Raw genomic sequence first — 27962 nt, 5'->3', positions numbered from 1 at the left:
CTTCTAATTCCCTGACCCACTCCTCTGCTGCTGTAGTTTTCTCGCTTCCTCCGTCAAAGGTAGGAAGTCTATAATGCTTGAAATCCTTGATGAACTGGGCCTCATTCTGAGGAGCTTGAAATTGTTGGGGCTGCCGAGCTTGTGAACCACCGCAAGGCTACTTGAGGGTTCGCTTGAGGAACTACCGGGGGAGTTGGAGGAACCACCTTCTCTGAGCAACTACCAGAGGAGTTGGAGGGTCTGCTACATTCTCGCCTTCGAGAGCTGGATTAACGTTAGTGCGAGTTCTCATGCTACGACAGGGAGGCATTATCTACAAAGGAAAATAATACTAGAGTCACTAGCTAAGTTATTAACACCCTAGGCTAACATGAACCCTACGTACAAGGTACAACCCAAAACCACAACAGAGAATAAGCACAAAGTTAGGCAAATCTATTTCGTGAACCAGGGAGCATCCCAAGCCTAACTCACAAGTGATTACGCTGGTTTACATGCGTAAAAAGAAGGTTTTAGATGTTGTTTTTACTATGTCTTAACTTTGTTCAGACTTTTTCTCGGTCGTTTGAGTTCCAATTCATGCAAAATTCATATATGATGGTTTGTGGTTGGCTTATATTGTATTTATGACATTTTAGGACCATTTGGGAGTGCAAATTAATCAAAAGATGTTAGTGACTCCGACTCTAGAACAGCTCGGTGAGGCTCTAGAATGTGTTGGGAAGCCCTCTGCCACTTGGGATTTGACTACTCATGGCAAGGTACGACTAAAATCTGAGGATGTTTCACTAGCTGCTGCAGGATGGTTATATATAGTCAAAAACAGAATTCTGCCAACGGAGCAGGATGAGCATGTCACTCGGGATAGAGCACTGCTTGTTTATGCCATGCTAAAGGGATGCTAAAGTCGGAGAATTATCGCCCATGCGCTACAAAGAAGGGATGGTACCGGGACGTCTCCTACATCGGAGATCCACCGTCTCCAAGAGGAGAACCAATAGCTGCGAGATTAGGTTCGAGAAGTCGTGCAACATATCTACAACTTGAGGGCTTCATTGGATTTTGCGGTTTTACCTTCATGGCCTCCAGCACTAGCTGCTATCCTTGGTCATCCATCTTCCAGTACCGATACTGATCCTAGTCCACAACCTCCAACTTCATGAAGGGGAGGTTCCTTCTTTCCTATTTTTTTGTGTATTATTCTTTTGGTTAATGACGTAGTTTACATATTCTAGCCTTACTACGCATGTTTTTTGTATTGATTATGTTTCGAGCTCAGTTGAAGCATGTATAAATTAGTATCGTTTATCTTTTGATCACTTAAAGTATGCCTTCACTTAACCTTAGTTTAGCTTTTCACATGCCTACTTTGAAGCATCTGTGCTATGCATGTGATTTCATGTCAATGATGATTCTAAGAGATTGTTGAGTTTTTTGTTCTATGCCTGACTAAGCTTTGAGCTATTTCCTTCGTTTATGTGATAAACTCATTTTCTTTTATGTCTTTTTGATCTTTACAGACTTTAAGCTTTTTCTTTGCCCCTATATAGGAAGTCCTTGTCGTTTTTACTGTTCAGCCTTTTTCATCCGATGCAAAAGTCTTTTCCCAGTGAGGACACTATCTCTCTTAAGTTTTGGGGGACAGTCGTTGTGTCAGTCATTGTTTCAGAAAGATAAAGTGTTATTTATATTTGAAAAATCATGCTATTTTCTTTTGAAAAAGAGTCAGTTGGAAAGAAAGAAAGTGTTGAAAAGCACTTAGTTTAAAAAAAAAATAAAACAAAAAAACAAAAGTTGCAAAAGAGTAAAAAGAGTCTTGTTGAGAGAAAATAAGAGTGGGGAAAATACTTGTGTTAGAAAGAAAAGAATGGTAAAAACAATGAGAGTTAAAGAAAATGTATTTATGATTTCCGAGTCCTACTGTAGACACCCATTTAGTTTTAGGTTGGGTGTTGATTTTGAAAATGGCAGTAAGGATGGTGATAAGTGACTTCGTGTTTCTCATTGTCGTCGTCTTATGACCTAGCTGTTAGTTTCAAAGTCTTTCTACGAGTAGCTGTGGTTGAAACCGATGTTAGTGTGTGGAAACCTCAGGGGCTAGTAGCCGGTCTTTCAGATGTAAAAGTTCGATGTAAAAAGGGAGTGTGCAGATTCCTTAGGAGTATTTGAAAACGTTTTCTGTTTTTGAAAGGAAAAAGGATTTTGAAAGAGAAAGTTTTTATCATTTCAAACTTGGTTTATAGTTACTAAGCTTACAAAGGCAATAGAATGGTAGGCTTTGACATCTTTTCCCTGAGACAATTTATGATTGAACATCTCGGTTGCTTTTGCTTTACCTTGTCCATGTGTTAGAAAGCTGATTAAAGTTGCTAAGTTTTGCTTGAGAACAAGCAAAAAGTTAAGTTTGGGGGTGTGATTACGCTGGTTTACATGCGTAAAAAGAAGGTTTTAGATGCTGTTTTAACTATGTTTTAACTTTGATTCGGACTTTTTCTCGGTCGTTTGAGTTCCAATTCATGCAAAATTCATATATGATGGTTTGTGGTTGGCTTATATTGTATTTATGACATTTTAGGACCATTTGGGAGTGCAAATTAATCAAAAGAAGCAAAAAGACGGAAAAACCACATGGGAGGCGCCAGGCGCCTGGGAGGCTGCAGAATTCCTGATTTTCTTCCAACTTTGCCCTTAATGAAACGCGTCTTCCAATGCGTTTTCGTGGTTCCAACCGATGCATACGTGTAGAAGAAGTGTTCCACTATCAGTTTGAGCACGATTTAGTCAGTCAAAGGAGTTGGAAATGGGTGATCCACCAGTGTTTTAGGACCTACCTAACCAATTCTGCACAACTATAAATTCCAGCAGCTTCTCCACCAAATGGATCAAGCCTTGCTTCCTTCTCTTGATCATTCTTAGTGTTTCTTTGTTGCTTTCTAAGTACTTTTCAGTTGCTTTCATTAGTTGCTTTTAGTTTTTAAATCCCGAGCACTTTACATTCCTTTATTAAGCTTTGTTTTGTTTCCGTTGTTACTTAGTTATTTTCTACCCATTCAAATTTATAAAAATCCAGCACTTAGCTTATCTTACTCTGCCTTTACTTTATTTTTAGTTAAGAGAATTGTGTTTTTTGGAGGAAAGAGCACGTGACACTCCCCCTTGCTTGAAAGAGAAGGGTGAAGCTCTCAATCCCGAGCAAAACTCTCCGTTAGTTAACTTTTGTTTTTCACACATGCATTTCAATTTCAACCATTTTACTTGCTGTATTTTCTTCAATATGTCTTTCCAAATTCCCGTCTCTAGCTCGGTTATGGATAGTTAGCCTTTTATTTATAAAAAGGGTTGCTAAGAAGTAGTGTTTTTGCTTTCCACTCATTGCTCAACATGTTTTCCCAAAAACTTAGGATTTAGAGAAGGCCACTGTAAGTCTTAACAAGTCAATACTGAAAAGGTTGCTTATTTGCATTGTTGAGTGGTTAAACTGATGAGAGGAGCGCCTTAGACATAAGGGTTCCGGTTAAGTAGCCTAGACATAGGACCTTAACCCGAGGTTGCGACTATTTCCATCCTAAAACTAAGATATCTCTCATAATAGATATATTAGGGAATGTCTTAGGACTTTGAACTTGCTTAGACATAAGTCAAGTGAGAAGCGTAGTCGTTGGTTCCTAAAGTAAAATGCATGTCGTCATTAGCGTATCCTTGATTCTTTGTTGGCTAACTTGAAGTAATTCGGGCTAGGTTTTACCATCATAAGACCAAATCCCAAATCCAAAACCATTATTTGTGACTACTTCCCATTTTACAAGAATCACTCATTTCAACGTTCACTATTCATTAAAACTTTAGAGTTTGGAAATTATTTAGAAGTCCTTGAGGATCGATACTTGGATACTCCATCCATTTTATATTACTCTGACAGGTGTGCGCTTGCATCTATAGAATTGTTACCACGCTTAGTCCGTGCGTTCAACATAACCTTAGTCAACAAGCATCAACATAACAAATCACAAGGCAAATATGTTACACATATGCAACTAAGTTAAACATAAGAGAATGATTAGCCCATAAATCTATGTCTCAAGTCAACGTACATGGTGATGAGGAGGAGACTAAGAAAGACCACAACAATAAACGACCTAGTTTCTAGGCCAATTTAGAGAACCAACTCCACTCCGATACCATATGGCATGCTTTGTCCTCACTCACATGCTTCCTAGTAAAGCAAGTAGGAGGTCACCCAACCCAAGATTGCTCCAATCCAAGCACGCTTAACTTTGAAGTTCTTATGATTGAGTCACCGAAAAGGAAGGTGCGCCTTGTTGGTATAGGTAGTGACCATCCATTCTTTTAAGTTCATTCATGTACTCCTCCTCTCTAGTCGGGCGTCACATGCCCACCAGCTTTCTTCTTGGTTCGTCCCCAAACCACATCATAAAAGAAATGATAGTCACTGTTTATACCAATAAGGTGCACTTTCTTTTTTGGTGGCTCAATCGTAAGAACTCACAGATTAAGTGTGCTTTGCTTAAGGCAATCTTGGGTTGGGTGACCTTCTAGTTACTTTACTAGGAAGCATTTGAGTGACGACAAAGCATGCTGGAAGGACTCGTGTTGGTCTGTAGCGGCAGTCTACGCTCTTCTAAGTGGCTCAGAGTTTGATGGTGGCACGGCCAGGTCGTAGGGGAATGTCGGGGCAATGAGCTGATTCCCACAAGGACCATAACGAGTTGGTGTATTTGTATGGATTACAAAAAATTGAACAGGGCAACCAAGATTGACCACTTTCCACTACCATTCATTGATTAGATGTTAGATCGCTTGGTTGGGCAAGAATACTATTGTTTCTTGGACGGATACAGTGGCTACAACCAAATTACCATAACCGCTCAAGACCAGCAAAAGACTACATTCACTTGCCCATATGGTACGTTTTCATTTAGGAGAATGCCCTTTGGATTGTGCAATACTCCATCAACATTCTAGAGATGTATGATGGCAATCTTCTCGAACTTAATAGAAACTGTGGTTGAGGTCTTCATGGACGATTTCTCAGTCTTCAGAAGGGACGTCAACGAATATTTGAGCAATGTGGAGCAAGTGTTGAAGAGGTGTGAGGACACCAATTTAGTGCTCAACTAGGAAAAATGCCACTTCATGGTGAAGGAAGGAATAGTGTTAGGCCATAAAGTACCCAAGAATGGAATAGAAGTGGATAGAGCCAAGATCGAAGTCATAGAGAAGCTGGGCATGCAGGGTTTTACAGGGGATTCATAAAAAATTTCTCAAAATTCTCTAAACCTTTATGCTCTCTATTAGGAAATGAACAATTTTTTTACTTTTCTTCCGATTGTTTTCAGGCTTTCACTACGTTAGAAGCAACTCTTGTCCAGGCCTTCATAATGACAGCTTCGAACTAGAAGGAACCTTTCGTGGTCATGTGTGACGCTAGTGATTATATGGTAGGAGCAGTGTTGGGACAAAGGAAAGGGAAGCTAATTCACCCAATTTATTACGCCAGCAGAACATTGGTGGAAGCTCGACTCAATTACACTACCACTGAGCAATAGCTACTACAGTGGTCTTTGCGTTCGAAATTCAGAGCTTACCTTATTGGAAAGAAGGTAGTTGTATACACAGACCACGTAACTATCAAGTTTTTGCTCGCCAAGAAGAACGCCAAGCCAAGGCTAATTAGATGGGTGTTCCTTCTACAAGAACTTGATTTAGATAGAAGAGACAAGAAAGGTATAGAGAATCAAGTGACAGACCATTTATCGAGAGTGGAAGGGCAGACGGCTATACGAGATGCATTCCCTGATGAGCAGTTGTTAGTGGTGACAGAAAAGAGGAAAGAATTGGAGCCATGGTTTGTTGATATGGCCAACTACGTGACTAGTGTAATTTTACCACCGGACATGAAGAAGCAGTCGCTAAAACGGTTCATTCATGACAGTAAGTTTTATTACTGGGATTACCCTTATCTGTACAAGCTATGCCCAGAATGCAAGATCGACCGGGGCAGAAGTGGAAAAGATATAGAAAAGGCAGATCCCAAGTCCAAGGACAAGGGATCCTTTTCCAGCGGCCGAGCTGAGTATCGGAGGGCGGAGAACGGACCTACCAGGAGCCGACCTTACGAACGCTTCACCCCGACCACGATTCCCATTTCCGAGATCCTAACGAACATCGAGGAGTCTGGAATGGAAAAACTACTCAAACGTCCTGAGAAGCTTCGGGGAGCCCCGGAGAGGTGCAGCAAGGACAAGTATTGCCGCTTCCATCGGGAGCACGACCATAACACGTCGGACTGCTGGGAGTTGAAGCGCCAAATTGAGGATCTAATTCAAGATGGCTACTTCAAGAAATTTGTGGGAAAGCCGAGGACCAGTTCGGCAGAGAAAAAGGAAGAGCGGAAGCGTTCGAGGACGCCGCCCCGGCGCACTGACCGACCTGCGGTCATCAATACCATTTTCGGAGGGCCAAGCGGGGGTCAGTCCGGACATAAAAGAAAGGAGTTAGCTCGTGCAGCCAGGCGCGAGGTATGCATCATCAGGGAGCAGAGGCCGACCTGCTCAATCACCTTCGACGGTGCAGACTTGAAGGAGGTCCACCTGCCCCACAATGATGCACTTGTGATCGCTCCCTTGATTGATCATGTGGTGGTCAGGAGGGTGCTGGTAGACGGAGGCGCATCTGCTAACATCCTGTCCTTACCGACCTACCTCGCCCTGGGATGGACGAGGTCGCAATTGAAGAAAAGCCCAACACCGCTGGTTGAATTCTCTGGAGAATCGGTCATCCCAGAGGGTTGCATCGACTTGCCGGTCACGCTTGGGCAGGACCAAACTCGGGTCACCCAAATGGCCGAGTTCGTGGTGATTGACGGTAGATCGGCCTATAACGCCATCTTTGAGAGACCCATCATCCACTCATTTCGGGCCATTCCCTCGACACTCCATCAAGTTCTGAAGTATTCCACCCCCAATGGCGTGGGCACGGTCCGAGGAGAACAGACCGCTTCAAGGGAGTGCTTTGCCTCTGCACTCAAAGGCTCATCGGTCTGCGCCCTTGAAACTCTCGCCAGTAGGGATGGGACGCTCGAGTTCAAGGCCGACCTGCCGAGGAGGGAGTTTGCCGCACCCACTGAGGAGCTCGAGCTTGTTCCTCTGCTTAGTCCCGAGAAGCAAGTAAGCATAGGAACCAAGCTGGGGGCCACGGACAGAGAGGAGATAATCCACTTCCTCAGATCCAACTCGAATGTCTTTGCATGGTCCCATGAGGACATGCCTGGCATTGACCCGAAAATTATGACGCATCGCCTCAGCATAGATCTGTCATTCCGACCTGTAAAGCAAAAAAGAAGACCTATAAACAAGGAGCGGGGTGATGTAATTGTTGAGGAGGTTAGCAAACTTTTGAAACCTGAATACATAAGAGAAATTTCATATCCCGAGTAGCTCTCCAATGTTGTATTAGTTAAAAAATCGAAAAAGTGGAGAATGTGCGTAGATTTTACGAACTTAAATAAGGCATGCCCGAAAGATTGCTTCCCACTGCCGAGGATTGATCAGCTCGTGGACGCCACAGCCGGGCACGAACTGCTCACCTTCATGGACGCCTACTCTGGGTACAACCAAATCAAGATGCATGTCCCAGATCAAGGTCATACCGCATTCATAACAGACCAAGGTCTCTACTGTTACAAGGTCATGCCCTTCGGGTTAAAGGACGCAGAGCGACCTACCAGAGAATGGTGAACAAAATGTTCGCCAAGCAGATCGGCCGGAATATGCAAGTGTATGTGGACGACATGCTTGTCAACAGCAAGCAGTCTAAGTCGCATCTCTCCGATCTGACCGAAGCCTTCGAGGTTCTGAGGACATATCAAATGAAGCTCAACCCAGCTAAATATGCCTTTGGAGTCTCTTCGGGAAAATTCCTTCGCTTCATGGTGAACAACCGGGGAATCGAGGCCAACCCCGAAAAGATTAAAGCCATGCTCGAGATGGAGGCACCTAAGACGCTGAAGCAGCTTCAGTGCCTCAATGGCAGGATTGCGGCCCTGAACCGGTTTGTTTCAAGATCGACAGATAAGTGCCTTCCTTTCTTCAAAGTCCAACGGAGGAAAGGGCCGTTTGAATGGACAGCGGAGTGCGAGCAAGCATTTCAGCAGTTGAAAAGCTACCTCTGTTCGGCACCTTTGCTCGCCAAGCCCATGCCGGGGGACAAGCTTCAATTGTACTTAGCAGTGTCTGACAGCGCCGTCAGCTCGGCCCTAATCAGGCAAGAGGAAGCGCGGCAAAACCCGGTCTACTACACAAGCAAGGCTATGACCGAAGCCGAGACCAGATACCCTCAAATGGAAAAGTTGGCTCTGGCTTTAGTCACCTCGGCCCGACGGCTTAGACCATACTTCCAAGCCCATACTGTGGTGGTGCTCACTAACTTGCCTCTAAAAAACATCTTCCATAAGCCAGAAGCTTCTGGACGCCTGATGAAGTGGGCAATGGAGCTAAGTGACTACGACATGCAGTTCGAACCCATAACTGCGTTGAAAGGACAAGCAGCGGCATATTTCATAGCCGAGCTCACACCACCTTCCGAGCTGAGTGAGTCCGACCTACCGTGGACAATCTATATCGACGGATCCTCCAATGAGAAAGGGTGCGGGGCCGGGGTCCTCTTGCTCGGACCAGGAGGCGAGCGATTTGAGTATGCCTTGCGGTTCGACTTCCGGACTTCTAACAACGAGGCTGAGTATGAAGCATTTATTGCCGACCTGCGAATCGCTAGAGCATTGGGGGCCTCTTGTGTTAAGGTCTTCAGCGACTCCCAACTGGTTGTGAGCCAGATCAAGGAAGAGTACCAAGCCAAAGACTCCCGAATGGAGAAGTATTTGGGCAAGGTCAGATCGTACCTCGCCCAATTTCGAACTTACGAAGTAAGTCGGGTTCCCCGAGCAGAAAATTCTAATGCTGACGCCTTGACCAAGTTAGCGTCGGCGTACGAGACCGACTTGGCCAGGTCGGTCCCCGTCGAGATCTTAGATAATCCCTCGATCTCAGAGCCAGATCTGATGGAGATCGGCGCTCCAGAGTCCTCATGGATGGACCCGATTGCGGACTTCATTAGGGGCAACTCACCACAAGATCCCAAGGAGCGCAGAAAGTTGGCAAGGCGAGCAGCTCGGTTCGTGGTCCGAGGTGGAGCATTATACCGACGCGGCTTTTCCCTCCCTCTATTGAGATGCCTAACCCCTGAAGAGGGCTTGTACGTCCTCAAAGAAATCCACGAAGAAGTGTGCGGCAATCACTCAGGCGCCCGGTCACTGTCAGCCAAAGTGATCCGACAAGGATACTATTGGCCGACCCTCTGACTGGGATGTTTATGCTGAACGCACGCGCTAAGCGTGGTAACAATTATATAGATGCAAGCGCACACCTGTCAGAGTAATATAAAATGGATGGAGTATCCAAGTATCGATCCTCAAGGACTTCTAAACAATTTCCAAACTCTAAAGTTTTAAAGAATAGTGAATGTTGGAATGAGTGATTCTTGTAGAATGGGAAGCGGTCACAAATAATGGTTTGGATTTGGGATTTGGACTTATAATAATAAAACCTAGCCCGAATTACTTCAAGTTAGCCAACAAAGAATCAAGGGCATGCTAAGGATAATATGCATTTTACTTTAGAAACTAACGACTACGCTTCTCACTTTACTTATGTCTAAGCAAATTCAAAGTCCTAAGACATTCCCTAATATGTCTATTATGAGATATATCTTAGTTTTAGGATGAAAATAGTCGCAACCTCGGGTTAAGGTCCTATGTCTAGGCTACTTAAGCGGAACCCTTATATCTAAGGCGCTCCTCTCCTCGGTTTAACCACTCAACAATGCAAATAAGCAACCTTTTCAGTATTGACTTGTTAAGACTTACAGTGGCCTTCTCTAAATCCTAACTTTTTGGGAAAACATGTTGAGCAATGAATGGAAAGTAAAAACACTACTTCTTAGCAACCCTTTTTAGACATAAAAGGCTAACTATCCATAACCGGGCTAGAGACGGGAATTTAGAAAGACATATTGAAGAAAATACAGCAAGTAAAATGGTTGAATGTGGAATGCATGTGTGAAAAACAAAAGTTAACTAACGGAGAGTTTTTATCGGGATTGAGAGCTTCGCCCTTCTCTTTCAAGCAAGGGAGAGTGTCACGTGCTCTTTCCTCCAAAAACACAACTCTCTTAACTAAAGATAAAGTAAAGACATAGAGAAGATAAGCAAAGTGCTAGATTTTTATATATTTGAATAAGTAGAAAATAACTAAGTACAAATGGAAACAAAACAAAGCTCAATAAAAGAATGTAAAGTACTCGGGATTTAAAAACCAAAAGCAACTAATGAAAGCAACTCAAAAGTACTTAGAAAGCAACAAAGAAACACTAAAAATGATCAAGAGAAGGAAGCAAAGCTTGATGAATTTGGTGGAGAAGTTGCTGGAATTTATAGCTGTGCAGAATTGGTTAGGTAGGTCCTAAAACGATGGTGAATCACCCATTTCCAACTCCTTTGACTGACCAAATCGTGCTCAAACTGATAGTGGAACACTTCTTCTACACGTATGCATCGGTTGGAACCACCAAAACGCATTGGAAGACGCGTTTCATTAAGGGCAAAGTTGGAAGAAAAACTGTTTTCTGCAGCTTCCCAGGCGCCTGGCGCCTCCTGAGGTGTTTTTTCGTCTTTTCGCTTCTTTTGATTAATTTGCACTCCCAAATGGTCCTAAAATGTCATAAATACAACATAAGCCATCCACAAACCATAGTATATGAATTTTGCATGAATTGGAACTCAAATGATCGAGAAAAATCCGAAACAAAGCCGAAACATAGTAAAAACAGCATCTAAAACCTTCTTTTTACGCATGTAAACAAGCGTAATCACCCTCAGCCAGGACGCCAAGAAGTTCGTTAGAACTTGCGACAATTGCCAACGCTACGGAACCATAATCCACCAACCCCCCGAGCTGCTCACCCCCATCTCGGCCCCGTGGCCATTTGCGCAGTGGGGGTAGACATCATTGGTCCTTTCCCTTTGGGCAAGGGCCAGACCAAGTTCGCTGTGGTTGCTGTGGACTACTTCACAAAGTGGGCCGAGGCCGATGCGCTCTCCCACATAACGGAATCCAGAGTCACGTCCTTCGTATGGACAAATATCATATGTCGCTATGGTATACCGCAGGCCATTGTGACAGACAATGGAAAGCAGTTTGACAACGCCAAGTTCAAAGACTTTTGCAGCAAGCTTGGCATAAGTCACCTTAGCTCGTCCCCCACACATCCGCAAGCAAATGGACAGGTGGAGGCAGTCAACAAGATCATCAAGCGAGGCATCAAACTTAGACTGGACTCCAAGAAAGGCAGGTGGGCCGAGGAGCTACCAGAGGTTCTATGGTCGTACCGGACCACCCAAAGAGAATCGACAGGTGAGACCCCGTTCTCCCTGGCCTTCGGCTCCGAAGCTGTAGTCCCGGTTGAGATCGACATGCCATCTGACAGAGTAGAGCATTACGAGCCTACGACAAATGAGGAAGAGCTGCTCCTCAACCTCGACTTGTTGGAAGAAAGAAGAGCAATGGCCCAGCTACGCCTGGCGGAATATCAGGGCAGAATGGCCAAACATTACAACACCCGCGTTCGACCTCGGGCCTTTCAGGTCGGACATCTGGTCTTAAGGAGGGTCCAAACCCATGTGGGTGCCCTTGATCCGACCTGGGAGGGCCCGTTTAAGGTCAAGGGCATAGTCCAACCTGGGACGTACGTATTGGCCGATCTGAAAGGAGACGTCATCGCGCACCCGTGGAACGCGGAGCACCTGAAGCGTTATTATCCTTGAAATACCAAAAGGGTTTTCAATGGATCTGTAAAAACTGTTTCAAAAAAATTATGATCGGAATAAATGTGATGATTTAATTTCATGATTACGAGTTCGACCAGAAATTAAATTGGGCCCACGGACTCCCACGCGATCACATTCCAGTAGTCGGTTAAAATTCAATCCTCCAAAACCAAAGGGTACGATGTGCGATGCCAAAACCACTGATGAACTTAAAATTCAAACCTTCAAGGTAAAGGGACGATGTGAAAAGTTCAAAATGATCAAGCCTCTGAACCTGAGGGTGTGATGTACGATATGAAGGATAGCTACGGACTTAGGATTTTAGCCTTTTGACGTTTTTAAGTTAAGGGTGCGATGTTAAAAAATCCAGAGTTGGTGCAATGCATTGAATGCTAGACAGAGATTCAAAAGTAAGAGGTGCGAGGTGACATTGGCTGCAGTTCAAAGAAAAAGCAAAGAAAGGAAAGATATTGCAAACAACAAAGTAAAAACAAATGAGAGCTTATTTATTGAATGGAGAGCAGAGCCAAGGCTTCTAGACCTCGCAGCTCTGCCCTGACACTTACAAACAAAAAACAAAAGAGAAGAGAAGAAAGACAGCGAAAAGCCTCTTGAAGGGTGGTCGCCTAAGAGCCTGCTTGAGGAACGCCCTCTTGAGTGGTGCCGACCTGATCCTCTTCGAGGTCGGAGTAGTCAGAGTCCAGATCTCTGACGTACTTATCCACCAACGCTTGGGGGCCAGGGGTGCCGCTGGGCCCAGACGCCCACTGCTCAGCATACCTCTTCTTTAGACCACCGAGATCGATCTGAAGGTCAGACATGTCGGAAGCAATGCCCTTCATGAGAAACTTGAAGCCCGCGTCAGAGAAGTCTTTGCCAAATCCATCGAAGTCAGGATGTTGCCTAAACGATTCCTCCAATAAGGCTCCATTGCTGAGACGCTCCTTCACCGTCTCTAGCTCGGCAGTCGCATGCTTCAGCTCCTCCTCCTTCGCTTCAAGCGCCTGGAGCATGTCGTCCTTCTCCTTGAGGAGTTGGAACTTCTCCTTCTCCAAGCCCTTGGTTATAGCATTGGCAGCTCGGAGCTGGGCCTTGCGTCTGTCTTCTTCCTTCTTCAGCAGCTCGGCCTTGGTCTCCACCTCGGCCTTCAAAATTCCCACCTCAGAGTGAGCCTTCAGCAGCTCATCCTTCATGGCGGAGGAAGCAGCCTCCAAGGCAGCAGAGAACTCCTCTTTCTCCCTCGCTGCCATAACTTCCCTCCCATCCAGCTCGGCCTTCACGGCCAGAGCCGATTGAATGGAAGCAACGAACGCCTGAGAAAAGGTACAAATAAGAAGTTAGACCGAGCTACCTGTTAGGTAAATTGAGCAAAAACACCAATCTTACCTCAGCGGCGTAGTCGATGGTCCTCTGTAGAACGGACCCCGGGTCACTTACCAATTTGGACGCCCTCCTTAGGCAGCGGTCCAAACTTGCAGCCGAGATGCGAGACACCTGGTCCCGCACCCCAGAACTTGACGGCTCAACTCTGAACCGTGCCGTCACATCGGACGTCCCGCCCATCCTGGCCTCAGGATCGTCGACCCGATCTGTGAAGCTCGCAGGCAAGACCCCACGAGCTCCGGCCTCCAAGGGGGAGGTGGTCTTCTTCTTCTTCCTCCTTCGCTTCAGAGGGACTTCCTCCCTCACCTCCTCGCCCAAGGGCGAGACGTCCACCGCCTCGGTCTGATCCCTGGGGCGCTTCTCCCTCGAAGGACCCCCAGAAGACTCCAGCTCGATCACTGGGGCTGGATCTTCCGAGGCTAGCCCTACCACAGCAGGGGTGGCAGGTTTCGAACTCTGGGCGGCCTCAAGAGCATGGGATCGGCCCTTGGACTTGCGCTTCACGTTGCATGCAAATCCGCAAACCATGACTGCAAAATAAAAACAGGGGTCAACACGAGGTTAGAGGAAAAAAGAGGGAAGCAAGCTCGGCATACCAAGTTCGGAGTTCGGCCTTGAGGATTCAATGGGACGAACTGCGGGGTTGTAATCTAGCAGCCCGGACTCAAGCAACAGCTTGTCGGTCACTAAGGTTCCGACCTTCCTACCCCTCGGAAAATGGTCCTTGTAATATTTCAGCGTGTCGAAGGAGGCTTGCGTAAGCTCGGGGACTGGTCGGACTGAAACTGCACAAAGACAAAATTTGAGTTAGACCTCAATAACAAGAAAGAAAGTTATCACAAGATGTAAGAACTACTCCGTACCTAGGTTCCCAAACCTAGTGGGAACGTCAAAGAAGGAACGACCTGACTCGTCCTTTGCAAGCCATTCCCCAGAAGCGTAGAACTACTTCCTCACCCATCCCTTGATGGAGGTCGGCCCCTTAACTATACCGCCTGCGCCTTTCCTTGCGCACATATAGAACCGACCAGGCTTCTTAGCTATCATTTTCGCTTCGAAGCACGCGAGGAGCCGGTCTACGTCTAACAGCTCGGCCTCTTCATTATCCCGAGCTCGTAGCCAAAAAAGGATGACCAAAGCGAAAGTGACACCCCACCCATTGGGGGCCACTTGAGCCGGAGCCAACCCAGTTCGGAAAAGAAACTCTTGGACGAAAGGGTGAAGGGTAAATCTGAGGCCGTACTCAAACATTTTGAAGTAGAGAGTGACCCATCCCTCTGGAGGATTGTCAGCTCTCTCCCCCTCATCCGGAATCCTAAGGAGGATGTTCTCAGGGATAGAGAACCCCCTACGAAGGGATCCGAGGTAGTGCTCAGGTATCCTAGAAGGGTATTCCAAACCCTGACCCGAGGTGGAGGCATCACTATCCTCCCCGTCATCGGAGAACCTAAAGTTTTCTATCTCCTCGAGCTCGGACTTTAACCTACGAGCTAAATCCTCATCGAATCCTAAGTTGCTGCTAAAAGAGGACGACATGGCAATCACGTTCGAAAGAGAAAGTGAGGGAAGCGACCGACCTACCAAGGGTTCGAGCTACCTTCAGATCGAACTCCAAGAATTCAGGGAACGTAAGGTATGACCTAAAGGATTGGGGGTATTTATAGCTCGTCGGAAAAATTTCCCCACCGTACACGTGTAATCAACGAGCGGCTAGGATCCTCCCTAAGATCCGAAGCGTCGGAATATTTGAATATTCCGACGATAAATCTACTGCAACAGTTATATTTTCCCACGAATAGGAAGTCGCCACGCATCCAAAGCAAGTCGAACGAACTTCTCTGCCAGGTCGAGATCAGACCAGACAGAGAGGGGCCAATGTTTGGGAAAGAGAATACCCTGGACACGCGGATGACCCCTATTGGTGCTCCAAGATGACTCATGAGTCATGCCCAGCTCAGACCGCCGAGATCACCACCACTAGCGTTGACAGAGGCTAAGTATGAGGGCCGAGGTGAACCTGGCCGAGGTCCGACCTACTGGGAAGCTCGGTAGGGGCCGATATGAGCTACTGTCGGCTGCGTGATTGTCGGGTGTAACCGTCGGTCCCGAGATTACCGGGTGTAACCGACGGTCCTGAGATTACCGGGTGTAACCGTCCCGAGATTAGCGGGACTACCACCCATAAGTAGAGGACCTCACTCCACGATCAGGTACGATGATTTCTGACCTCGAACTAAACTGGGAATCCGACCTATACTGACTTGATCGTCGGAGTGCTCACCTTTTTGTGCAGGTCCGCCCAAGTATTCAGATCGGTCTGGAAGCCGAGTTCGAGCTGCAATCTGAAATACACTGTTGTGCATATCCTTGCATAAACAATAAATAAATATATATATATATTTAAACCGCTTTCATTTCGACGCATTTTAGCCATTATTCATAAGAAAGATCACTTAGTTCATTGCATTGAATTCTTACGTTAATATTGGGTGTGTGGGCATTTAGACTATGTGGATTCGAACTTTTCATTACTTGTTGCGACGATTGTGTATACGTGCACATAGAAGAATTGGTAGCATAATCTGAACGAACATGCCCCCCATCACAACGGCCGTACGTATTGACAACTGATCCGCACAGTCACAATAACCCGCGAGCCCCATAGATTGATCAATGAGATACGAACAAAACGCCTATGTGCCCTATTCGACCCCAAACGCTTTTGGGCCCAGTGCACTTATTGACACGGTGGCCTGGCCCTAAAAAAGGGCTAACTGTTATGGATAGCTTCCGAATAGGACACGTGTTCGCCCCTTCACGGACGCGGGCCCACTGGGAATCAATTATCATTGGAGATATCACCAAGCAGAAGGCGTATCTGCTCACGATGGGACGAATACCCTAAACAGTTACGCAACATACGTATCCACAGTTGATGGCGCATGCTGTTGGTACGATGGGCACATCCAACAGCCCTGGGCGACATGCTCAGGTAACACAGGTAGCGAGTCTACTCTGCACTGTCGGGGATGTGCACCTCTCTGTCCTACCGTACCGCGTGCGATGTCCCTACCACTTCCAACTGTTGTCCTTCTTGGTCGGTCCTTCAGGGCCATAAAAGGAAGGGCGATCCTCCACACCAAGTAAGTGAAAAACATCGAACCCTCTGGTGTCTTATTCTTATTTTTACTCTGATTACTAACTTGAGCGCCGGAGTATATTAGGCGGGACACCGCACCGGCATTGAGTTTTTTGGTTTCAGGTTTGGTGGATCCATCTATGAACTGGCTCATTCGGAAACCACGTGGCCTTAACCAACATTCGCCGTCAACAAGAGAAATGAGACTTTCTTATTTTGAAGACGACCTTTCTTTCAAAATTTTGTATTATGCAGTTACAATTTTTCCCCGTTGATGTATTGCTTGACTTTGGCCCAGTTTGAAGATTTTAATCATTTGAAACTGATGTTGTTGATTTATGTTGATTGCCGTAGTCATTGACCTAAAGCACTGTCATAGCCTTAGAAAAACATTTTTTCTATTTTTTTATCTTTCTTTTTTCTTTTTCCTTTTTTCTTGTTCTTTTTCTTGTTTTCTTTTTTTTTCTTTCTTTTTTTATTTGGCCAGACACAACCTTTTTACAAATAAAATAAAGTGCAATCACATATAAAAAAGTTGATCATGTGTAGTCACCTTTTGCAACACTGGCTGTTGTTCCAAATTATTTCTTTGCTAGTACTTTTGTAACATGATGAAACTGTTCTCAATCAAAACTCTTTAAAGGAGATTGAGATCTTGAGACTATTTGTCAAGTTGTTAACTTCTCAATTCTCAAAATTATTATCCTCAGTCTTGGAATGATTTTTTTACTTAAAAGAAAAAAGTGGATGGAGGATTAAGTTTGAAGAACGAGGATGAGATAGATTTAGGAAGAAAATTTTTAAAATGAATAGAAGAAGTCAAAATAGGGAAATACTTGTGCAATCAAAAGTACTAATTCATGAAGTAGCAAATCATAAGAGTTCAATGTTATTTCATTGCCTTCAAAGTTCTTACTATTCCATGGATAAGGATGTGGTAGGCTTAGCAAAAGGCTTTTTATGATGAGTAATATATGGATATTTCTCACAAAATTGTATGTGACAGGCTATTAGGATTTTTGTGCAGTAAACGACCAACTCCCTTACTGTATTTACAGCATATCTGGTAAGGCTAGCTCAAAGTAGGTTAAGCTAAAAGTAGGCTAAGCTCAAAATTCTACATGGAGTGAGTAATTTTGGATTCTCACCTTAATAGACATATTTGCCCCATCATGGAAATTTAGTGGTTTACTGGTTTGCACATGAGAAGAAATAAGAAGGTCATCATAAAGCTGCTTTGAGTTAGAGATAGCCTCACAACAAAGCTTGGAGAAATATGTTTTAAAAAAGGAAGTAAAATGGTTGAGTTTTGAAAAAAGATTATATTTCATTTTTCGTTTCTTTTTTCACAGCTTTTTTTTCACCTTTTTTTTTTCGTTTCCTCCAAGTGACTTACTATGGTTGGTTTATGATTTTTGCTAAGGTCTCAACTAACAAGAACGATAAGAGTAGACCATATAAAAAATATCATTGAAAAATTCCAAAACATGTAATTTTTTTTGTCAAGAGGATTTTCAAAGAATTTTTTATTTTTTTGTTTTTTTTTTCCAACCATTGATATGATATTAGTGATGCATAAATGAATGTATGACTTTAGATTTTTTTTTCTTTAAGAAAAATAGCTCAATTTTCACATACTCACATTATTTTTTACAAGTACTTAGCTAAATCATGGATGAATAAAACTTCATTGTTGTTTTAACATTAGCAAGCTAGGAGTCGTTCGTTATCTTTTAATATTAGCAATCTCAAAGATGACTTCAAAGAACAAATAGACTTTATTGATAATGGAAAAATTAGATCCACATCGATCTTCATAGTCTCGTGAACTCATGATTCTAGTGCTTCATGTGTGGGCCATCTTCCGTTGAAACCCTAAGCCATCCTACCTTTATTAGAATTTGAACTTTATGCTTCAGTGAGGTATAGTTTTCGGTTGAATGACCTACAACCCGTGCATGATAATCACAACAAATTTACGAGTCGTACCACTTTGGATAAGGTGGTTGCAATGGTTCTATGGGTACTGGAGCTAATAGATGACTTTGGAATAATTGTGATAACAGCCAGGTATATGATATTGGGATCGAATGAAAATTCTCTCACTTTAGTTGCCTCCGACTATTATGATTGTCTGGTAATCCTGGCAAATCTTAGATGTGGGTCATTCTACAGAGTCAATGAGTTTATGTGTACCGTAGAAGGATTGCATGTCATGAATCCTTGTTAGTATTCCACTTACGCTTCGAAATTACTGCTTAGACTTTATGTGTTTTCTTAGTAGAGCCATTATTATTTTCAAGGATTGATCAAACTTTCGGCTCTTTATCAATTGAAGGCACTAGCAATTGTTCGATTACTTCTTTCCATCTTTGAGCATATATTTTTCTTGTACTTTTCTTTTCCATTGTCCGCTGAGCATGAGTCATACCTATGTCATGCTTGAATCGATTTAGAACAAAAAATTCCCCAGTTTCTTCAGCATTTCCATTGGTAGCATTCTCTTTTTCTTTACCTTGTAAATTATCTGAGTAATTGGCCTTTGATGTTTGTCCATCTTGGAATGTAAGTTAAACCTGACAGATTGTAGGAGCTTGTTGGTCTTTCTTGGAAAGCTGAGCATCATGTTACAATTTATGCTGGGGGAAGCCTTCTATTGGTTGAGAAAGAGGTAGGTTCACTCTATGTGATAAATTATTATGAGATTCGACTAAATTGTTAGGTTGAGAAATGCCCCCAACTGTAACAATATTCTTTAAGACGTTGAAAATTTCTGTGATTTGCCCCTGAATCTTATCAATATCTTGTCTCATTTTCTTTTGCTCAACATTATGTATCCCTGTGACATGTTCTTCGACCTCATCTCTCATTTTCTTTAGCTTAGTATTCAATTCTTCCATGACTTGTTCGTGGATTTCGTCCCTAATTTTCTTTAGCTCAGCATTCAGTTCTTCCATGTTATGTTGGTTTATGTACCTTGTATATAAAGAATGGTAAATATGTGGTTGTTGAGCTATTTTTCTAAGAGTTCGTGTTGATGATGTGGTGGAGAATGCACACATTTTGATTTTTTCAAGATAGAATTTGATATGTATGTGACGATGTTATGCAAATGTTGGATTACCAATTACGGGGAATTTTAAATGATTATAAACATATGTAATGATGCATGTGAAATATACACCTTTTTTATTTATATGTATATATATAGAGACCTATGAAATGATTCATGTGGAAAATAGATGTTTTTTTTTTAATTTATGATATGGACATGTAAAATGATGAATGCAAAATATAGATATATTCTCTTAGTTTATGATAGAGTTTTTTTTTTTAGTTTAATTTTCCTTAAGGGAATAAAAAAACTTATTTAAATATGCTACAATGTGCCTTGATTATAAGATAAATATTTAATGTAATTATTATTATTTTTTCTTAAACAATATTTCATGCAATTATTAGTGCATGCAAATGCAACCCTAGACTCTAACTCAACCTAAGAGAGAGACATGAATATGCATGACATTTAATTCTAGGGTTAAGGTTTAACTACTAAGTTTTGGAATAAAAAAACGAATTAGTTTGAAAGTCTTTGTTGGGTCTACATAAGGACGGTCAAAATCCCTTTGAAAGGCAACACTTCTAAATTCGTTTATAAGTAGGCGAAATATGTGATTAACAAAAAGTAAAGTAAATGTGATGTAGATGCATGTTGAAAACAACGAAACAAATTTGAGTAAATAAAAGGTAAATGATTTTTTCTTCATTTTTATTATTTTAAAAAGAGGTTAATCTTATAACTTTATGATTAAACCCCAAACTGACCATAATCTTTTTTTATATTAAATATATATATATATATATATATAGAGAGAGAGAGAGAGAGAGAGACCATGAATGACGTAACAATACAACAAAAATAAAATGTAATATGAATACGGGTGTGAAGTTATATTCTAATGCGTCCTATAGGATAATGGGCCCCAAATCTCTCATACACTTTTGTAGTATGGTCTACTTGAGTTGGCAATTTCATCTGCCTATACGGGAACCAAAATTCCACGAAGGTCACACTACTCAGTCTCCGATCTAATCCTAATGCTAGGGTCCGGGTAGGAGAATCGTGAACGTGTGTGGAATGCATGATGATGTAAAAAATTAGTACATTATACAATAGAATATTTAAAATAATACGACATAAAAAAAACAATGTGGACCAAAAAGAAATATAATAGGATAACAAATGACAAAATAATGGCTTGACTCTCTAAAGTCCCTAGTGGAGTCGCCAAGTTGTCGTCACGTCATCGAGAAGCGGAGCGGCCAACGTCATCCCTTGAACGGTCTCCTTTGAGATAAGAATTTGGAGTTGCCACCAACCATCCACGAGGTGTGAGTGGTCACCTATTTTAAAATATTTTGTTTGCGAAAAACAGATTGTTGGTTCGAGAGTCGACTGAGCGTAGAGAAGGTGTTAGCACCCTACGACACACATTCGAAAACGGTACCATATTTTATCAAAAATTATCCTATTATTTTATTTGGTCCAAAAAACAGTATTTTTATGTTTTGATTGAAATGTTCCATGTTATATTAATTCACAGTTTCTTATAAGATATGAATTAATAGGTTCAGTGAAACGAAAGCCATTAGAAAAATTTTATCACCTCGAGAATATTGGAAATCTCCAATCTCCGTCATTAGAGTTTTTGAAATAATTATTAGTTTAAAAAAATTCTATCTAAAGGCATCAAGGGCTTGAACATGGGTTATGAGTGTTACCACTCATGTCACTTATCACCATGTCAACACCCAATCAGGTAAACCTAATTTTCTTTTCTAAAAACAAATTCTTTTTTATATTTAAACTTTATTTTAAAGCCTTTATTTAAATTCTTTTATTTTAAAACAAATTATTTTAAGTGAACTTTTTGTTTTTTAGGAAAAAAAAAATGCTTAAAACTTAAAATATATCTTTCCTTTTCAAACTAATGATTTACCATGGAAAATCTTTTTGTTTTAAAACATAAATCATTCCTTTTAAAACTTACCTTGATTTATCTAGGAAATTTTTTTTTGTTTAACTAATTTTATTTACAAAATTTTATTTTGGTCTGAAACCTTATTTAAAACTTATTTTGAGAAGGTTCTTTCTTTAAAATAAAAATAAAAATCTTTCATTCCCAAAAACGTTCTCTCCTTTTAAAAATCATTTTTCTCAAAAAAACATTCCTTGTTTAAAACAAATTTTTCTTATCAAAAATAAATCTTTCTTATTTTAAAAAATGTCATTTCGAAAATAAAATCTTCCTTATTTATAAAAAAAAAAAAACAATTCCAAAAGCATTATTTTCCATCAAGCAGTGCAGGGAGGGAAGTCATCGGTGTGCTCGCGAGTCTGAAACCGTGAAGGAGCACTGCAGTTGCTGAATTGGTGGGAGTCGGGTTGCCGGAGATTTGGCGTTGGTCGCTAGAGTGCCACACTCGCGCCAAAGATTATCAGATATTTCTGTGGGAATGTTGGGTTCAGGGATGTCGGATCTACTATGTTCATACCGGATCTGGTTTCAGATCTACTCGCCCTTGTCGGAGTCTAAGGTCGCCGGAGATATGTGAGTGTTCCATGCCAACAGTCCAAGAGTTAGTCGCCTTCGAGTTCGCCGGGATCGCTGTTGTGTTGAGTCTGTGGTGTCGTTTTTTTCTGGATGCCACCGGAGTTGGTAGTCGAATCTGTGCTGGTGGGAGTCGGGTCGCTGGAGTTTGGTATAGATAAGTTAGAAGATGAAGGGTTTTGGTAGAGAGCGAAAAAATTAAGAGGGGAATGAAGAAGTGGGGTTTTAGAGAGAGAAAAAATGGAAAGGTAAACAATGGTGGTGCGGTACCTATTCTTACCCAATAATTTCGATAATCACAATAAATCTTCGAGAATACTACAAGATAAGATACCTGCAAAAAAAAAAAAGAAATTAGCATTCCGAAGCTTTTGTTACTAGGTAAAAAAACGTTGAATCTTAATAATAAAATTCACATACCCCCCCCCCCCCCCCGGCTTCATGTTTCAAAAGTCTTTATAAGGTCTCAAAGTGACTGTTGTCTTGATGTGGGAGTGATTTTATTTTCAAATTCAAATGGGTGATTTCTCTCCCCCTGATTATAGGAAGTGGTACGCACGACTGGGGAATTGATTACTTTCTCAATGACTCTGAGTAACCGCCCTTATCGAACTGGTCGTGTGCCTAGTTCGGTATTCATCCGAACTCGTAGCAATGCGGTATATTGATGACGTGTGTAAAGAAGAAATAACTGACTGGTGGTTATGCTGAACGCACGCACTAAGCGTGGTAACAATTCTATAGATGCAAGCGCACACCTGTCAGAGTAATATAAAATGGATGGAGTATCCAAGTATCGATCCTCAAGGACTTCTAAATAATTTTCAAACTCTAAAGTTTTAAAGAATAGTGAATGTTGAAATGAGTGATTCTTGCAAAATGGGAAGTGGTCACAAATAATGGTTTTGGATTTGGGATTTGGACTTATAATGATAAAACCTAGCCCGAATTACTTCAAGTTAGCCAACAAAGAATCAAGGATATGCTAAGGACAATATGCATTTTACTTTAGAAACCAACGACTACGCTTCTCACTTGACTTATGTCTAAGCAAGTTCAAAGTCCTAAGACATTCCCTAATATGTCTATTATGAGAGATATCTTAGTTTTAGGATAGAAATAGTCGCAACCTCGGGTTATGGTCCTATGTCTAGGCTACTTAAGCGGAACCCTTATGTCTAAGGCGCTCTTCTCCTCGGTTTAACCACTCAACAATGCAAATAAGCAACCTTTTCAGTATTGACTTGTTAAGACTTACAGTGGCCTTCTCTAAATCCTAACTTTTTGGGAAAACATGTTGAGCAATGAATGGAAAGCAAAAACACTACTTCTTAGCAACCCTTATTAGAAATAAAAGGCTAACTATCCATAACCGGGCTAGAGACGGGAATTTAGAAAGACATATTGAAGAAAATACAACAAGTAAAATGGTTGAAATTGGAATGCATGTGTGAACAACAAAAGTTAACTAACGGAGAGTTTTTATCGGGATTGAGAGCTTCGCCCTTCTCTTTCAAGCAAAGGGGAGTGTCACGTGCTCTTTCCTCCAAAAACACAACTCTCTTAACTAAAAATAAAGTAAAGGCAAAGGGAAGATAAGCATAGTGCTGGATTTTTATAAATTTGAATAAGTAGAAAATAACTAACTACAAATGGAAACAAAACAAAGCTCAATAACATAATATAAAGTGCTCGAGTTTTAAAAACCAAAAGCAACTAATGGAAGCAACTCAAAAGTACTTAGAAAGCAACAAAGAAACACTAAAAATGATCAAGAGAAGGAAACAAGGCTTGATGATTTTGGTGGAGAAGCTGCTGGAATTTATAGCTGTGCAAAATTGGTTAGGTAGGTCCTAAAACGATGGTGAATCACCCATTTCCAACTCTTTTGACTGACCAAATCGTGCTCAAGCTGATAGTGGAACACTCCTTCTACACGTATGCATCGGTTGGAACCACCAAAACGCATGGGAAGACGCGTTTCATTAAGGGCAAAGTTGGAAGAAAAATTGTTTTATGCAGCCTTCCCAGGCGCCTGGCGCCTCCCATGTAGGTATTTCCGACTTTTTGCTTCTTTTGATTAATTTGCACTCCCAAATGGTCCTAAAATGTCATAAATACAATATAAGCCAACCACAAACCATAATATATGAATTTTGCATGAATTGGAACTCAAACGACCGAGAAAAATCCGAAACAAAGCTGAAACATAATAAAAACAGCATCTAAAACCTTCTTTTTACGCATGTAAACAAGCGCAATCAATAACATCCGACAATAGCCCCTACTTCGGGAAGATTCGAGGATATATAATTCGATGTTTCTGGAGTAGTGTCTAGTTCCGAAGTAGAGCTCGTTTACATCGTGGATTTAAATTCGTCTCCTTATTCCGTTCAGCTGGTGCTTCCCAACATCGGATATTTATCTCTTTCCTACACGTGCTTTCCTTTTAATCTTCGCTTCCTTATTTTGCACTATTAGGGCAAGGGGTTTTAATGTTTACCAATTCGAATCTAAAGAGTCGGTTGCCTTTGTCGTCTTCCCTAGTAGATAATTTGACTCGAAAACTTAATTCAGGGCTTTTTTTCTTTTGTTGGACACAGTCAATAGATGGCTAGGGCTAAATCGTTCAATCGTGAGTCAAATAGACCATCTTCTTCTCAATGTTTTCCTTCAGAGAGTCTGCACCTAATAGTAGAAAATCCCGCCGCCGCCACGAACGGGGTAAATCCCTAGAAAGCAGCAGCAATAATTCAGATTACTTTCACTCCAACTACCCTGAGGAATTATTGGGATTTCTCAAATTCAATTATTAGATCCCAAAGGTTGTCGAATTAAGGGTTCCTGTAGAAGGCGAAACTATTGATAGGTCCCCGGTAGGTTGTGTTAGCTTTTACCCACAAACGTTTGAATACAGGGTTAGGCTACCTTTTCATCTATTTGCCCAACTCTTCCTTGATGCCACAAAGCTGGCCCCTGCTCAGTTGACCTCAACTGGTTGGGCCACCCTAATGGGATTTTGGTACCTCTGGTGGCGCTTCTGGTGGGACAAGAGTTGTATCCTCACTATTGAGCAAATGTTGGCTGTTAATACTATTAAGAAATCTTCTACGGCCCCTGATCGTTTCTATTTGAGTTGTTTTCCTTGGCTTGCCAAGTTGGTGAAAGAAAAATTTCACCTTCATTGTCAACGGCCTATGTTACATAAAGAATTGGAGCAAAAATGGTTTTACGTTTTTGGTAACTGGTTGATGACTACCATCAAAGGGGCTGCTTATCGTGAACTTCCTATGAAGTTTAGTAGACTAAATAAGCTCTTATAACTTATTCACTTTCTCTGTGTATTTACTGATTGGATTGACTGAGTATTATTTTGTCTTTGCTTCTTCAGTGTTGATTGATCCGCCACCGGAATTAACTAAAGAAACTAGGGTGGTTTTGGCCAGGCGCGTTGTTTTATCAGCTAAGGACTGTTATGACCCCGACCTGGTATCCAACAAGAATTTGAGAAGTTGTGGACTTGCTCTTGCACTTACTGAAGGTTATGCCTCTCCTTTTCTTTCAACTTCTATTTGTTGAGGTTGGCTTTCTAATATTTAATACTGAAATGCAGAAGAACTGAACCCACGACCTTCGAGATTCGCTAGTAGTCGCCATAGAGATACTCCCCTTGGGGGGGGGGGGGGAGGGGGAACAGCAGCTTTTCTGGACAAAAGAATGAGGCTCATGAGCTCTTCTCAACCAACAAGTGATTGGGAGGAGCGCCATCCTAACGAGGAGATTACTCTGCCACCAATCTCCACTTCGTCTAAACCAGTTCACCAAAAACGTGGTCAACCTCTTAACGAAGATAGTCCAGCGAAGATTGACACCTTCTGTCGATGATGACTAGACAATGAGGGTTGAAGCCCCTGTCGCTTGTACAGGTGTTCTAGCTTCACCGGTTGACGAGTCCATACGTAGCGAAGAAGAGGAAGCACAATTATTAAGAAAAAAACGAGTTGCTAGCGATGACAACCCTACTATCTCATCTTCCAAAAGGCCTCCTTCAGCTGACTTTCCAGCTGGGCAATCTGAGGGTGCCAGTTTATCCTATCATCCTGACAATCGACCCCTCATCTCCACAGGAGCTGAACTTCAATTTTGATGCTCTAGGCGATGATGTTTTGGGCGAAGGTCCCAGGATTTCTTTTCAATAACTCAAAGAGGTTCAATCACGTACTCCTCTAATTAACGCTACTGGACCATCAGACGTCAAAGAAACCTCTTTCGATGTCTCTAGATCTCCAACTGAGTTCAGGTTCAAAGTTTCACCTTTTTTGACAAACTTGGGAGGAGAAGAAGTTTTGTCTCTTCCAGACAAAATCTGCCCGCTCTTCTTCGAAGAGCGTAATCCCTCATCAGCCAATGAACTCTTTAAAGCAATTCTTACATATATTACCAAGGTATGTTTTCGTTTGAACTTTCTATCTCAATCATGTTGATTTTCCAATTAATCAATCAATCAATTATTTTTCACTCGGGCTTTAACCCTTTCATGTTGGGGAGTCGCTTCAATTGACATTGAACTTTCTCAACACGACACGGCTAGAAAGAGAAATGAAATCAAGCTTGATGAAGTCAGCAGAAGAGCCGATGCTTACTCTGCCCAACTGACCCAGTACAATTCCTTTTTGGATGAATTAAAAAAGAAGCAGGAGGCACTGATCAAGGATAAAGAATAGTTTTTCATCTTGAAGCACAAGAACACTAATGTTTTGGCTACTGCTGAGAAAACCGTCCTTGAGAACGATGAATACAAGGCTCAACAAACTCAGTTGAAGACACCTCTTCAATGTAGACACCAACACCACCACAAAGTCTTCCTCGCTGTCATAATTTTGAATTAATTCAAAATCAACTTTATATTATAATGTAAACATACATTATATTAATTGCATCTCATACAATTAACTTTAATTCACTTTAACAAATTTGAACAATTCAAATTCTTTTTAAGACTAAATATTCTTAACTATCCTTTATGAGCTAGCAAGGAGACCTAATGGATCTACAGATCGGAAGCTCAAACGATACGAGATTAATTGATTAAACTCATTAACCATATTAACCAACATTCGTTAAGTGTTGGTCACTCCACTAAAGACCCACAGTCACACTCTTCTCACTGTAGAATATTTTACGTCCATGGATTTTGACCATTAACGGTAAGTAAATCCTTCACGAGTGTTCGTAACCAGATCTAGGTCAATCTAACCATTTTACCCATGTGTTAAATCTTGTACCTTAAATACCACTGATCCTCTAATGAACAACCCGGTTATGGTCCAATCAATAATCGAATGTCCCTCTCGAACAAGTGAGAGGTTGGGGCCCCTTGTTCAAGTCTCGGAGTCAGAACTCAAGAGAACACTCATCTACTTACCCTAAAGTCAGGATGAAGTGAATTCCATATTGAGTAGTTATGTTCCCAGCTCCCCGCTCCGTCTCGTCCCCAAAATGATAGGCATATTGAGTCAGCGACTCGAGCCACTCTCACCCATACAAATCAAAAGACGAGCTCTAACAGGCAGAATTCCATAACTCACTCAGGATTGAGATCGAGTTACCTGGTCATCCTATTGAAATATTAATCCATTAGCTAACGGTGTTATAGCTAAAGATTAATTATTTCGTGGTCCGGTCTTATACAAACTCATTGTATAGGATACCCTCACTCGCATGTCTCCACAAAAACGACCTAGTTCAAGTCATTCGTAACTATTACAAAGTGGGTCGTATCCATAATATTACTAGGATAAGGTACCCAACCTTATCCATATACTATAGACCCTTTAGGTTACTACTGGAACATTATACACTTATATATCGAATATATACTGTATACATATACACTGTATATCAAATATATACGCTGTATATTAAATAT

The 27962-nt window shown here is 42.0% G+C and overlaps 1 pseudogene; it reads left to right on the top strand.

The window, feature by feature from the left end:
* Positions 1 to 370: 370 nt before the first annotated feature.
* Positions 371 to 25918, top strand: LOC148211809 (uncharacterized; annotated as a pseudogene).
* Positions 25919 to 27962: the final 2044 nt, after the last annotated feature.

Source organism: Momordica charantia, assembly GCF_013281855.1.
Source record: "Momordica charantia cultivar OHB3-1 chromosome 4 unlocalized genomic scaffold, Mcharantia_2.0 BLBB01000004.1, whole genome shotgun sequence".
Lineage (NCBI taxonomy): Eukaryota > Viridiplantae > Streptophyta > Magnoliopsida > Cucurbitales > Cucurbitaceae > Momordica > Momordica charantia.
The sequence above is the reverse complement of the archived record's forward strand: the minus strand, read 5'-3'. Positions and strand labels throughout refer to the sequence as shown.